This window comes from Castor canadensis, chromosome 2 (genome assembly GCF_047511655.1).
Source record: "Castor canadensis chromosome 2, mCasCan1.hap1v2, whole genome shotgun sequence".
Taxonomy (NCBI): Eukaryota; Metazoa; Chordata; class Mammalia; order Rodentia; family Castoridae; genus Castor; species Castor canadensis.
This window is the reverse complement of record NC_133387.1, coordinates 167,894,542-167,906,313: the sequence shown is the minus strand read 5'-3', so window position 1 is coordinate 167,906,313 and position 11,772 is coordinate 167,894,542. Positions and strand designations below refer to the sequence as shown.

At 45.8% G+C, this 11,772-nt stretch overlaps 2 pseudogenes; one reads left to right on the top strand and one right to left on the bottom strand.

Annotated features, from left to right (window-relative positions):
• Positions 1–724: 724 nt before the first annotated feature.
• Positions 725–8,587, bottom strand: LOC109674468 (small ribosomal subunit protein uS13-like; annotated as a pseudogene).
• A 54-nt stretch (positions 8,588–8,641) lies between these two features.
• LOC109674466 (nuclear envelope pore membrane protein POM 121 pseudogene) lies at positions 8,642–9,713 on the top strand (annotated as a pseudogene).
• The last annotated feature ends 2,059 nt before the right edge of the window (positions 9,714–11,772 follow it).

Below are 11,772 nucleotides of genomic sequence, written 5' to 3'. Positions count from 1 at the left end.
CTAGGGACAAAATCAGGGCATGGTGGCTGGAGGGGTCCCTAAAAAACGTGTTGTGATGAAAGGCATGGGGTGTGGCAGGGAAAGGGGTGCAAAAGGAAACATTCCTAGGTCACAGGTTTTCGTCAATGACCCATCATCCAGTGCTTAGATAGTCTTCTTCTTCTTTTTTTTTTTTTTTTTTTTGGTGGTACTGGGGTTTGAACTCAGGGCCTTGCACTTGCTAGGCAGGCGCTCTAACACATGAGCCATTCCACTAGCCCTAGTTTCTGTGTTGAGTATTTTTGAGATATGGTCTCACAAACTATTTGCCTGGAGCTGGCTTTGAACCATAGTCCTCCTGATCTCTGCTTCCCAAATAGCTAGGATTACAGGCATGAGTCATCACTGCCTAACCCTATAGATACTCTTTGAAATGATAGCTTCTGAACTAAATCTAAGACCGAAGTTATTTTAAGTATTTATTTTTAGTGCCCAGAAGATTGAACCCAGGAAGTCCCAAATGAGCTCCCACTGAGCAGCTCCCCTAGCCCTGACTCATATTTTATTAGATTTAACTATCAAAGAAAATTTCTTCCATTTTAATTTCATTTAATTATACTTCTGTCCTATGTTTTGCATCAAAATGTTTTACATTGACTCTTACATAAAAATGATGTAGAAATATCCTTTCTGTCATTTAGGGTATTATAAACAACTAACAGAAAAGGCCTAGACTCATTTCTTCTTAGACATGCCCACAGTACAACAGCGTGGTCTTGGTGTGTTGGCCTCTAACGAGAGGGCCCCAGAAGTGGCGCTGCCCTCTCTGGGTGGTGATCTTCAGTCACTCCAGGTCTTCATGGAGCTTGTTGCTCAGACCATTGCCCAGAACTTGCTGTACTTTCCATCCTTTCCATCCTTCTGTCTGTTTAAGAATGAGTCTGGGATCTTGTACTGGCATGGATTGTGCATAATGGTGATCACACGTTCTACCTCATTCTTGGTGGGTTCTCCAGCCCTCTTGGGGAGGTCAATATCTGCTTTCTTCAACACCACATGAGCCTGTTTTCACTCCACGCCCTTAATGGCAGCAAAGGCATCCCATCAATGTTGGGGTTAGTACTTCCAAAATGTGCTGGAACTTCTTAGGGATCCTAGAGATTTGGTGAGGGCAAAAGCAGCATGTAGGCCTCCAGTGGAAGCCTATTAAGCAAATTCAGTCTTCTGTTTAATTGAAACAGATGAGAATTTTCACTAGAAGAAAGCTGAAATATAAATAAATGTTTTCACATCTGTGTTTCTCTTCCAAGTCAATTGGTAGGATAATTTGCTGTGAATTTGGACTCTTCATCCAGAGAAAGCAATCAAGCTATAATTCCCTATGTAACAATCTTTTCCTCTTGAAATTTCTTTTTCTTTCTTTCTTCCTTCCTTCCTTCCTTCCTTTTCTTTCTTCCTCTCTCTCTCTCTTTCTTTCCTTTACTCTTCCTTCCTTTCTTTCTTTTCCAGAAAAATCTGCCTGTGCTAGATTAGTTGAATGTATCTTGGAGACCATGGAGTTCAACTCTTATTTTATTTCAGAGCAAAGAACTGATTTTCTTATAGTCACATAGCCAGTTACAGGCCAACTCACAAACTATTTGCCCAGGCTGGCTTTGAACTGCGATCCTCCTGATCTCTGCCTCCTGAGTAGCTAGGATTACAGGTGTGAGCCCCTGGAATGTCTTTCTGATGTGCACCTGGGGATAGGGATTATTGCAGGCTGAGGCTGGAAGGAGACCCTTGTGCTGTTAATTGGATCTCCTGGATGACTGGTCGTGAATGTGAAACTGGTCTCATCCACTCACCAGTATTTTGTGGTGAAAGGACATCTGGAAGTAGTCATACCTCTATGGTAATGTCCTTGCACCTTCTGAAAGGAAACAAGGCTTGCTCCAGGACAGAAAGGAAGCCTGAAGCCCTGTATGACATTGATAGCTCTTCATTACTGAGGCAAGGTGCAGACTGGATAAATTGAGTCAGCCTAAACTTTAAGGCCTAGGATAGGGGCAGCTAGGTCCTGCTAAGTGAAGAAATACATTGCAGAAAGACAACTGCATAGGCCTGGCTAGGTAACACCACTGACTGGTACTGTGGTTTGAGTATCCCACTCTGAAAATCTCAAAAAATCCCCAATCCAAATGCTTCAAAACCTGAGGCTTTTGAATGATGACTTGACACCACAAGTGGAGAATTTCACACTTGACATAATGGGACAGATTGCAGTTGAAATGCAGGTGCACTAAAAATACTGTGGAAAATTTCTTTCAAGCTATGTGTATATGGTATATAAAAACAACTTAAAGGATGAAAGGATAATTTGGGTGTTTTTGATCATGATTTTAGGGTTTTAGTCTATGGTGACTGGCTCATTATTTCTGGGCCTGTGGCGAGGCAGAACATCATGGTGAGAGCATGTGCTGGAGCAAAGTGGCTCATTTCATGGTGGACAGGAGGGAGAAGGAGAAGGAGAGGAAGGGGAGAGAGAGAATGAATAAGGCCAGGGACAAGATATAGCCCCCATGTGCCCACCTCCGAGGACCAATTCCCTCCACTTGGGTCCTACCTCTTGTTTCTATTATCTTTCAATAGTTTATCAAAATTATGAACCCATCAATGAATTAATCCATTGATGAGGTCAGAGCCTTCCTGATCCCATCACTTTCCCAAAGCCCCACCTCTTAACATGGCTGCATTGGGGAACCAAGCTTTCAGCACATGATCCAAAACATACAGTGTACATAAAACATAGATGAATTTTATGTTAGACTGAGGTCCCATCCCAGCATATATTATGTATATACAAAAGATCCAAAAACACTTGAAAATGAAACACTTTGGTTTCCAAGCATTTCAGATAAGGGATACTTAACCTAGATTTATCACTATAGAAATGTATAGCATGTGTTATATAGTTAGAAGGAAGAGCAGACAACTGTTTCAGGGGATGTTGAAGGTTTATGGAGGAGGGCATGCAAGTTGAGCATTGATATAGTTAATTGTCCTCCAGAAATAGGGCAGGGATGGGTACAAGAGCAGATCATTCATGAAGACAGAATATCATCTGGACATGGTAGTGCAGGCCTGTAATTTCAGCTAGGCAGGAAGCCTAGGTAGGAGGATTGAAGTCTGGGGCCAAGTTGGGCAAAAGGAAGCCCGTACCCCCCAAAAATAACTAAATGAAAAGGGCTGGGGGCATGACTCAAGTGATAGAGCACCTGCCTAGCAAGTACAAGTCCCTAACTTCAAACCCCAGTACTGCCAGAACAAAACAAAATAAAAACAAAAATGATAACAACAACAACAATAACAAACCTAACAAACTAACCAACAAACAAGAAACAAAATATTACGCACAAAGAAGATGGGACTCTTGAATGAGAATTTAAAGACTGATTACTTGTGGGGTTCTTAAGTATGTTTGCTTCAGAGATGGGAAAAAGGAAAAATTAGCAAGCTACTTAGAGAAAAACATTTTTATTGTGTTCTGTTCTGAGTGCATGTGTATATGGGGAAGATGGCTTCCATAATTTGATGAAAGCTGTTTTGTAGATGTGTGTATATTAAAACACGTGTGTGCATACCCGTGCTGATTTCCACACACAGAGACAATTGTCCTTTGTGGCTGATTTGGATATCATCAAGCTCCTGATGTGTTGATTGTGGTGACAATCATAGCCTTTTAGATGACAGAGATGGTGCAATCCAACAACTCCACTTTCATAGTCAGTAAGCCTGAGGCCAAGAGAGTGGCTTAGCAGCAGTACATCACCCACTTAGTCAGTGAGAGAACCAAGAAAAGCGTTTGGGTGTTGCTATGGGGTGAGCTGTGTCCCTCAAGATTCATATGCTGAAGCGCCAGCACTTCAGAATGGGACCATATTTGGAGACTTGGTTTTTGTTTTTGGCTTTACTTATGTTTGAACTCAGGGCTTCCGCGTTTGCTAGTCAGGAGCTCTACCACTTAATCTATACTTTCAGCTGGAGAGAGGGTCTTTTAAGAATAATTAAGTTGGAGTCTTTGCTCCCCGTTTCCTGCATAGAGAACAGGAAATGCTTCTCTCTCCCCACCCCCATACTTTATCTTGCTATACTAAAATAAATCTTTGCTAAAACGTCTTTGAAAAAAGAGTAATTAAGTTAAATGAGGTAATTAGGGCTCACCCTAAGAAGAGGAGACTGGACACAGGTAAGTACAGCAGGAAGACCATGTGAAGACCTAGGAAGAAGATGCCATCCGTCTACCAATGAGAGAGGTCTCAAAACAGGCCAATCCCACCAATACCTTGATCTCGGACTTCCAGCCTCCAGAACTGTGAGGAATAAATTTGTGTTGTTAAGCCACCCAGATGGAGACAGGTTGCTGTGGCAGCCCTGACTAAGACTGGTATCCTAATGGAAAGGTCCTGCTCCTGTTGTTACTTGACAGCTTCCACAGGTAAGTAGGATGGGGTTAAGAGGCTGGGAAGGAGTTCTCTGCAGGCCTCAGCTGCTGGGAGAAGGACAAAGTTTATGCTCAGACACTGTGTGTAGCGTCTGACACATGGAGGCCCCTGGGTGTCTTGGAGAATGTTTTTGGAATGAATAAGCTGCCCAAGCAATTTGCAATGTCACTCAATGAATTCATTCCCATCTATAAGACTCAGAAGAAATTAATCAAGATCAACTCAGTAGCAAAGGTATTTTGTAATTGATAATAATGATGATGATTTAATTTATGTACAGTGACTGTCAACAAATATCACTGGTTTATTTGTGTCTTAACTCCCTATCCTGATTGTAGTTTCACTGTGGGCAAAGACTACAGTACTGTACTCATTTTTGTATTCTTTGCTGTTGAGAAAAGAAAAAAGATCCTCATTAGATAATGAGAAGAAACATTAGCAATGATCCAAACAGTTCCCCTGCTCTAGCATCAGCACAAGGTTACTTAATTGGGGTTTCTAGAGCAGCTCTATCAGACTCCCTGGTGATAGACTGCCTTCTGGTGGCACTGGGCCTGTAGATCAGCTTTCAGGGTCGGATGTAGTCTGTGTCTGACATATGTTTGTCTCAGAACCCTGCTGAATTTCCTGACAGCTGTCCAAATCCAGGGTCGAGCAAAATTTTTCTTGGGTTTTCTGCTGCTTCTTATATATGAGACTTGTAGCCTGATACTCCTCCTCCTTTGAGTGAAATCTTAAATTCCACGCCCCAAATTAGCACTGCTTTCACTCCCTTGTACTCCCTTTGTTTGCATTGATCTCCCAGAGGAGTTTTGGAAACTCCTCTTCCATTGATTCTCAAACAACATGTTGGAATAGGCTGGTCTAGAATATTAATCTTATTAAAAAAAAATTTGTTGAGTATGGATTGTGCTTAGATTGGAAAATTAGGGCCAAAAGGATGAAAAGACCAGGGCTAGCTTAATCCACTGAGCATAGAAGGTCCTGTGCCTGAAACACAAGATGTTTTTAAGGGTCTGAGAAAAGTTTTCTCATTTATTTTACAATCAGAATTAAAAAATGGCCAGGCACTGGTGGCTCACACCTGTAATCCTAGCTACTCTGGAGGCAGAGATCAGGAGGATCATGGTTTGAAGCCAGTCTAGGCAAATAGTTCAAGAGACCCTGTCCTTCCTTATCTCAACCAGCAAAAACTCTTGTTCCTTCCTATTATTGCTTATACTCTCTCTACAACAAAATTAGAAATAAGGGCAAAATAGTTTCTGCTGGGTATTGGGGGGGGAGAGGGAGGGGGCGGAGTGGGTGGTAAGGGAGGGGGTGGGGGCAGTGGGGAGAAATGAACCAATCCTTGTATGCACATATGAATAATAAAAGAAAAATGAAAAAAAAAAAAAAAGAGAGACCCTGTCTTGAAAAAACCCAACACAAAACAGGGCGGTGGAGTTATATGCCCTGAGTTCAAACACCAGCACCACAGAGGAAAAAAAAGAGGAATTTATAGGTAAAATCAAATGAAAGTTTTTTTTGGGGTGGTGTCTCTTGAATGATTTGCCCAAGCTTGATACCTCAGTCCTCCTAATCTCTACCTCATGAGTATCTAGGATTACAGGTGTGAACCACCAGTGCCCCGTTCATTGGTTATTTTTGAGATAGGGCCTTGCTTTATGTTTGGACTGGCCTGGACTGTGATCCTACTATTTGTGCCTCTCCACATAGCTGGGAAGACACATGTGTGACACTGCACCTAGACATTGATGGAGAAGGGGTCTCTTGAACTTTTTGACTGGACAGGAGTCAAACCTCAGTCCATCCAATCTCTGCCTCATAGGCTCGAGTCCCTTACCCAGCAAGAAAGCCCCACTCTTTTTTTTTTTTTTAAATTTTTATTTTTTTATTATTGGTATATGCATACAATGCTTGGGTCATTTCTCCCCCCTGCCCCCACCCCCTTCCTTACCACCCACTCTGCCCCCTCCCTCTCCCCCCCACCCCCTCGATACCCGGCAGAAACTATTTTGCCCTTATCTCTAATTTTGTTGTAGAGAGAGTATAAGCAATAATAGGAAGGAACAAGGGTTTTTGCTAGTTGAGATAAGGATAGCTATACAGGGAGTTGACTCACATTAATTTCCTGTGCATGTGTGTTACCTTCTAGGTTAATTCTTCTTGATCTAACCTTTTCTCTAGTTCCTGGTCTCCTCCTCCTATTGGCCTCAGTTGCTTTTAAGGTATCTGCTTCAGTTTCTCTGCATTGAGGGCAACAAATGCTAGCTAATTTTTTTAGGTGTCTTACCTATCCTCATATATCCCTTGTGTGCACTCGCTTTTATCTTGTGATCAAAGTTCAATCCCCTTGTTGTGTTTGCCCTTGATCTAATGTCCCCATATGAGGGAGAACATACGATTTTTGGTCTTTTGGGCCAGGCTAACCTCACTCAGAATGATGTTCTCCAATTCCATTCATTTACCAGCAAATGATAACATTTCGTTCTTCTTCATGGCTGCATAAAATTCCATTGTGTATAGATATCACATTTTCTTGATCCATTCGTCAGTGGTGGGGCATCTTGGCTGTTTCCATAACTTGGCTATTGTGAACAGTGCCGCAATAAACATGGGTGTGCAGGTGCCTCTGGATAACCTGTGTCACAGTCTTTTGGGTATATCCCCAAGAGTGGTATTGCTGGATCAAATGGTAGATCAATGTTTAGCTTTTTAAGTAGCCTCCAAATTTTTTTCCAGAGTGGTTGTACTAGTTTACATTCCCACCAACAGTGTAGGAGGGTTCCTTTTTCCCCTCATCCTCGCCAACACCTGTTGGTGGTGTTGCTATTCTAACAGTGGTGAGGTGGAATCTTAGTGTGGTTTTAATTTGCATTTCCTTTATTGTTAGAGATAGTGAGCATTTTTTCATGTGTTTTTTGGCCATTTGAATTTCTTCTTTTGAGAAAGTTCTGTTTAGTTCACTTGCCCATTTCTTTATTGGTTCATTAATTTTGTGAGAATTTAGTTTTTTAAGTTCCCTATATATTCTGGTTATCAGTCCTTTGTCTGATGTGTAGCTGGCAAATATTTTCTTCCACTCTGTGGGTGGTCTCTTCAGTTTAGAGACCATTTCTTTTGATGAGGAGAAGGAAAGTCCCATTTTTTTTTATTGTTTTATTATTCATATGTGCATACAAGGCTTGGGTCATTTCTCCCCCCTTCCCCCACCCCCTAAAGCCCCATTTTTGATGAGACAAATGTCTTACAGGATACCCGTGTCTTGGACTTATTCCCTGCCCACTTTTCTGGACAGCCTTAAAATGCCAGTTAAAGTTAACTTTTTTATGAGCACTTGAGAGACCCTGTTAGACATCTCAGGGCACTTCCAATAGGGGGAACCTTATAGACAGAGCTGCTAGCCTGGGAATATGAAGTGGTGTCTCATTGTGGTTTTCTTTCTTTCTTTCTTTCTTTCTTTTTTTGGGGGGGTTTGAACTCAGGGCTTATACCTTGAGCCACTCCACCTGCCATTTTGTGATGGGTTTTTTCAAGACAGGGTCTCTTGAACTATTTGCCTAGTCTGGCTTCGAACCGCGATGCTCTTGATCTCTTCCTCCTGAGTTGCTAAGATTCCAGGAATGAGCCACTGGAGCCTGGCTCATTGTGGCTTTCAAATTTGCTTTTTGCTGAGCATTGGTGGCTCACACCTATAATCCTAGCTACATAGCTAGGATCTCTACCGAGATCAGGAGAATGTGATTTGAAGCCAGCCTGGGCAAATAGTTCAAGAGACCCTATCTCAAAACTACTCAACACAAAAAAAGGCTGACAGAGTGGCTCAAATGGCAGAATGCCTGCCTAACAAGTGTGAGGCCCTGAGTTCAAACTCCAGTTCCAAAAAATAAATAAATGAATGAATGACTGTACTTCTACTGATGACTAACGATTTTGGGTATCTCTTCATGGGTTTGGAGTCCTACATGTTTTTTGAGAAATGTCTGTTCAGATCATTTTCCTTCAACATAGATCAAAACCTTGCTAAAGCTGATAAACAATAAGATTCCTAGAAGAAAACACAGGGATAAATTTTAATGACTTTGGTTTTGGCAAAAGATTCTTAGTTATGACACCAAAGTCATAAAGAGCGGATTCCCGCTCCCCGCAAGCATCCGCGTCCTCCAGGGCCTGAGCACATGGTCAGCTCTGCAGCCCATGCAGCGCCAGACCTGGGTGCAAAGGAGCTGCCACCAAGTGCCCTCAAAGATGGGAGGAAAAGGACCATGAAGGATGAACACCAAATACTTGGTGACGAACAAGGAAACAAGAGAAGGCGCCTTGATGACACTGCAAACAAAAATGCCTTATCTGAACTCCTGCTGGCTACCGGGGACCCTGCTTCTTTTGTGCCTAGGTCTGAGTCCCTAAAGAGAGGCCTCACTTCCCAGAGTTCAGAAGACCTCAAGAGCAAGCGATCTTGCACCTCTTCTGTGTCAAGCATGCACACAGGTGACATCCTTTGCTCTAGCCGCAATGCCATTACTAGTTCCTACAGCTCTACAGTAGGCATCTCACAGCTGTGGAAGAAAGGGTGTCCCACCTCACCCCCCTTTTCTAGCCAGGGCTCCTCTGGCTCCCAGATGTCAGAGAGACCAAGTCAAGAAAGCACGAGAAGAAGGGCTGTGTCATTCATCCAATTCTTCAGCTCCACAGGGGACCCCCAAGGAGTTCCAGGGTGAAAGGGCTGCAGATGGGACTACAGGGCCACAGAAGGACTCCAGAACTTCCTCATCCACACCTGCCATGTCAGGGAGCCGAAGACGGAAGACCCGGCTGCTGCCCTGCAGGCGAGGGGTTCCACTGACCTTGCCGCCGCCTCTTCAGCTTGGCTGTCCCATCACTGCAGAAGACCTGGACCTGGAGAGGAAGGCGAGGTTCCAGTGGTTTAACAAGGCCTTGGAGGACAAGACTGATGCAGCCTCCACTTCCGTTCCTGAGAAGTCACTGCCTACTCAGCCCTCTGTCACTATCACCCTGCCTGCAGCCAGTCCTGCTCCTTCACTGGACTCTCTTCTGGTGTCAAGTTCGAATGTGCTGCTGGAGACCTGCAAGAAGATGGACAGCCCTGGTGGCCCATTGGCTTCCACAGACCCTCCCTCAACAACCTCCACTTCAGCCCCTTCAATGCCCAAACAGGTGGTCTTCAGGACCCTGCTGTCTCTTCCCTGCCATGTCCCCCACCAGGCACTTTATCCTTGGCTTTCCTAGTGCTGCCCCCTGTTTCCTCCATGACAGCAGTCATGAACACCAAGTCACTTCCAGCCCCTCAGGCTGAGACCTCTGCAAAAGCCCAAGGCCCCTGGGACCCCGCCCCCACCCTAAAGCCAGGAGAAGACATGCCAGGAGTGGAGGGGGAAGAACTGTTGGGAGGCCCACTGCTCTGCACCCCAAATAGCATCCTGTTTGAGGTGCAGAGCAGCCGGCCTCCCAACCCTCCTTCCCCTGTCACTCCTGGCCTGTCTTCTGCTTGTCCCATATCCCAGTTTCTCTTCCTGATCCCATCTAAAGGCAAGAGAGACAGCCCCATGTCCTGGAGCCCTTCAGCCACACCTGGAACTTCCTCTAGCCCCACCCTCTCAGCCACCACTGGCACCACCACCTTGAGTTTGAAACCCATCCTTGGCAACACTGGGCCACCTACTTCTGTTACTTTCTCATTCTACCAAAGCCCCTGTCTTTACTGGGCTGACCACCACCCCATCCACAGTGGTTTCTGTTACCACAGCTTGCAAATCCGCAGATTCTGCTTCAAAACGCTTGTATGGGTTTGAGGTTAATGGCCTGTGTAGCAGCAGGAGCAGTGCGACAAGAAGCATGGTTTCCACCTCCCAGCCATTCTTCTTTGGGGTCCCCCCTGCCTCTGCCACCAGCTTCCCTGGAGCCATGAGCTCCAGACTTGAGTCTAGCCAGCCTGGTGCCCTGCAGACCTCAGTAGCAGCCAGACCGTTTGGCCAGCCTCTCTCCAATGCTGCTGAGATGGCCACCATGCAGGGCAGCACAGCTGGCTTCAGCGATTTCAGTTGCCACCTCACCACCTCCGCCAAGGTAACCACCAGTCAGCCGACACTGACCTTTGGCATCACCACCACCCCTGCTTTCCAAGTTCCCTTTGGTTGTGGCTCACAGCCTAGAATTCGGGCCAGAAAGGTGCAGCAGCAGGCGACCCCCATGCCAGCCCTTGCCCTGCGCTGTGGCAGTACATTCCCATTTGTGAAGTCTGGGGCCCCTTGGCCACCTGCAGTGCCTGGGTGCCAGGGCAGCCTTGGTTGGCTCTGTGCCTTTGGTGAGCCAAGGTGGGAAAGGCTCGACCTCTTTGCTCCATGCCTCAGCCCACAGGCAGCCCACCTTTGGTTGGACCACCTCAGTAGCTCCCACTACCCAGGCCACCAGCACAGGCACCAGTAGCTACAAGCTTGGTGGCTGCACTCGGGCTCCTTTTGTCTTTGGGGGCTCAGTGGCCCCTGCTGACCATGTGGGCTTTAGGGATGGTAAGGCCACCCCAGTCACCAGCTCCACCTCTGGATCATTCAGTTTCCGAGTTGGCCAGGGTGGGACCACAGGTTCCTCCACTTCCTTTGTGGCTGGCTTGAGTCAGAATGCCCTGGACACAGGTGGCCAGAGTGCAGCCTTTGCCTTCAAGGTGGCCAGCAGACCTGAGCGCAAAGCCTTGTCCAGAGACCCCTACACGCCCAGCTTTTCGCATAGCACCCTGCCCCTGGGGGTGGGAGCGTCTTGCTTGGAGCCTCCTCAGCACCCACCCACTGCAAGCTGAGAGCTGTTCCTTTGGGACCAGCGACTCCTTCACTTCACACCAAAGTGGCACCGAAGATCCCAGTGGTTCGACAGCAATTGTAGGCTCATAGGCAGCACACTTGCAAGAAATAGCTTCTGTCCCTGTCCTGACCCCTTTCTCCAGGAGACAAGCCACAAAAGTAGGTAGGATGTAGTCTGTTGATTCTACTCCCTCCTTGCTTTACCGCTGCCTCTTCAGAATGGGACCTTCCAAGCCCGTCCTGGGTCCTGTCTGCTGCTCAGATGTGTTGCCCTGTATCCTTTGCAGGAAAAACTGAAGTGCTTGTGTGGCCACTCTTGCTGGTGCTGGACTGAACTGTCTCCAGGCTCCTGGTATGGCTAGCTGGACTGGACAGTGGCTCTCTTTGATGGCCATAGGCAGGTCCCCCTCTCCCAACAACCAATCCTGTTTGGATGAAGTATGAATGCATGCACCTTAAGTTAATAGCAAAAAAATTTAAACATTTTAATAAAA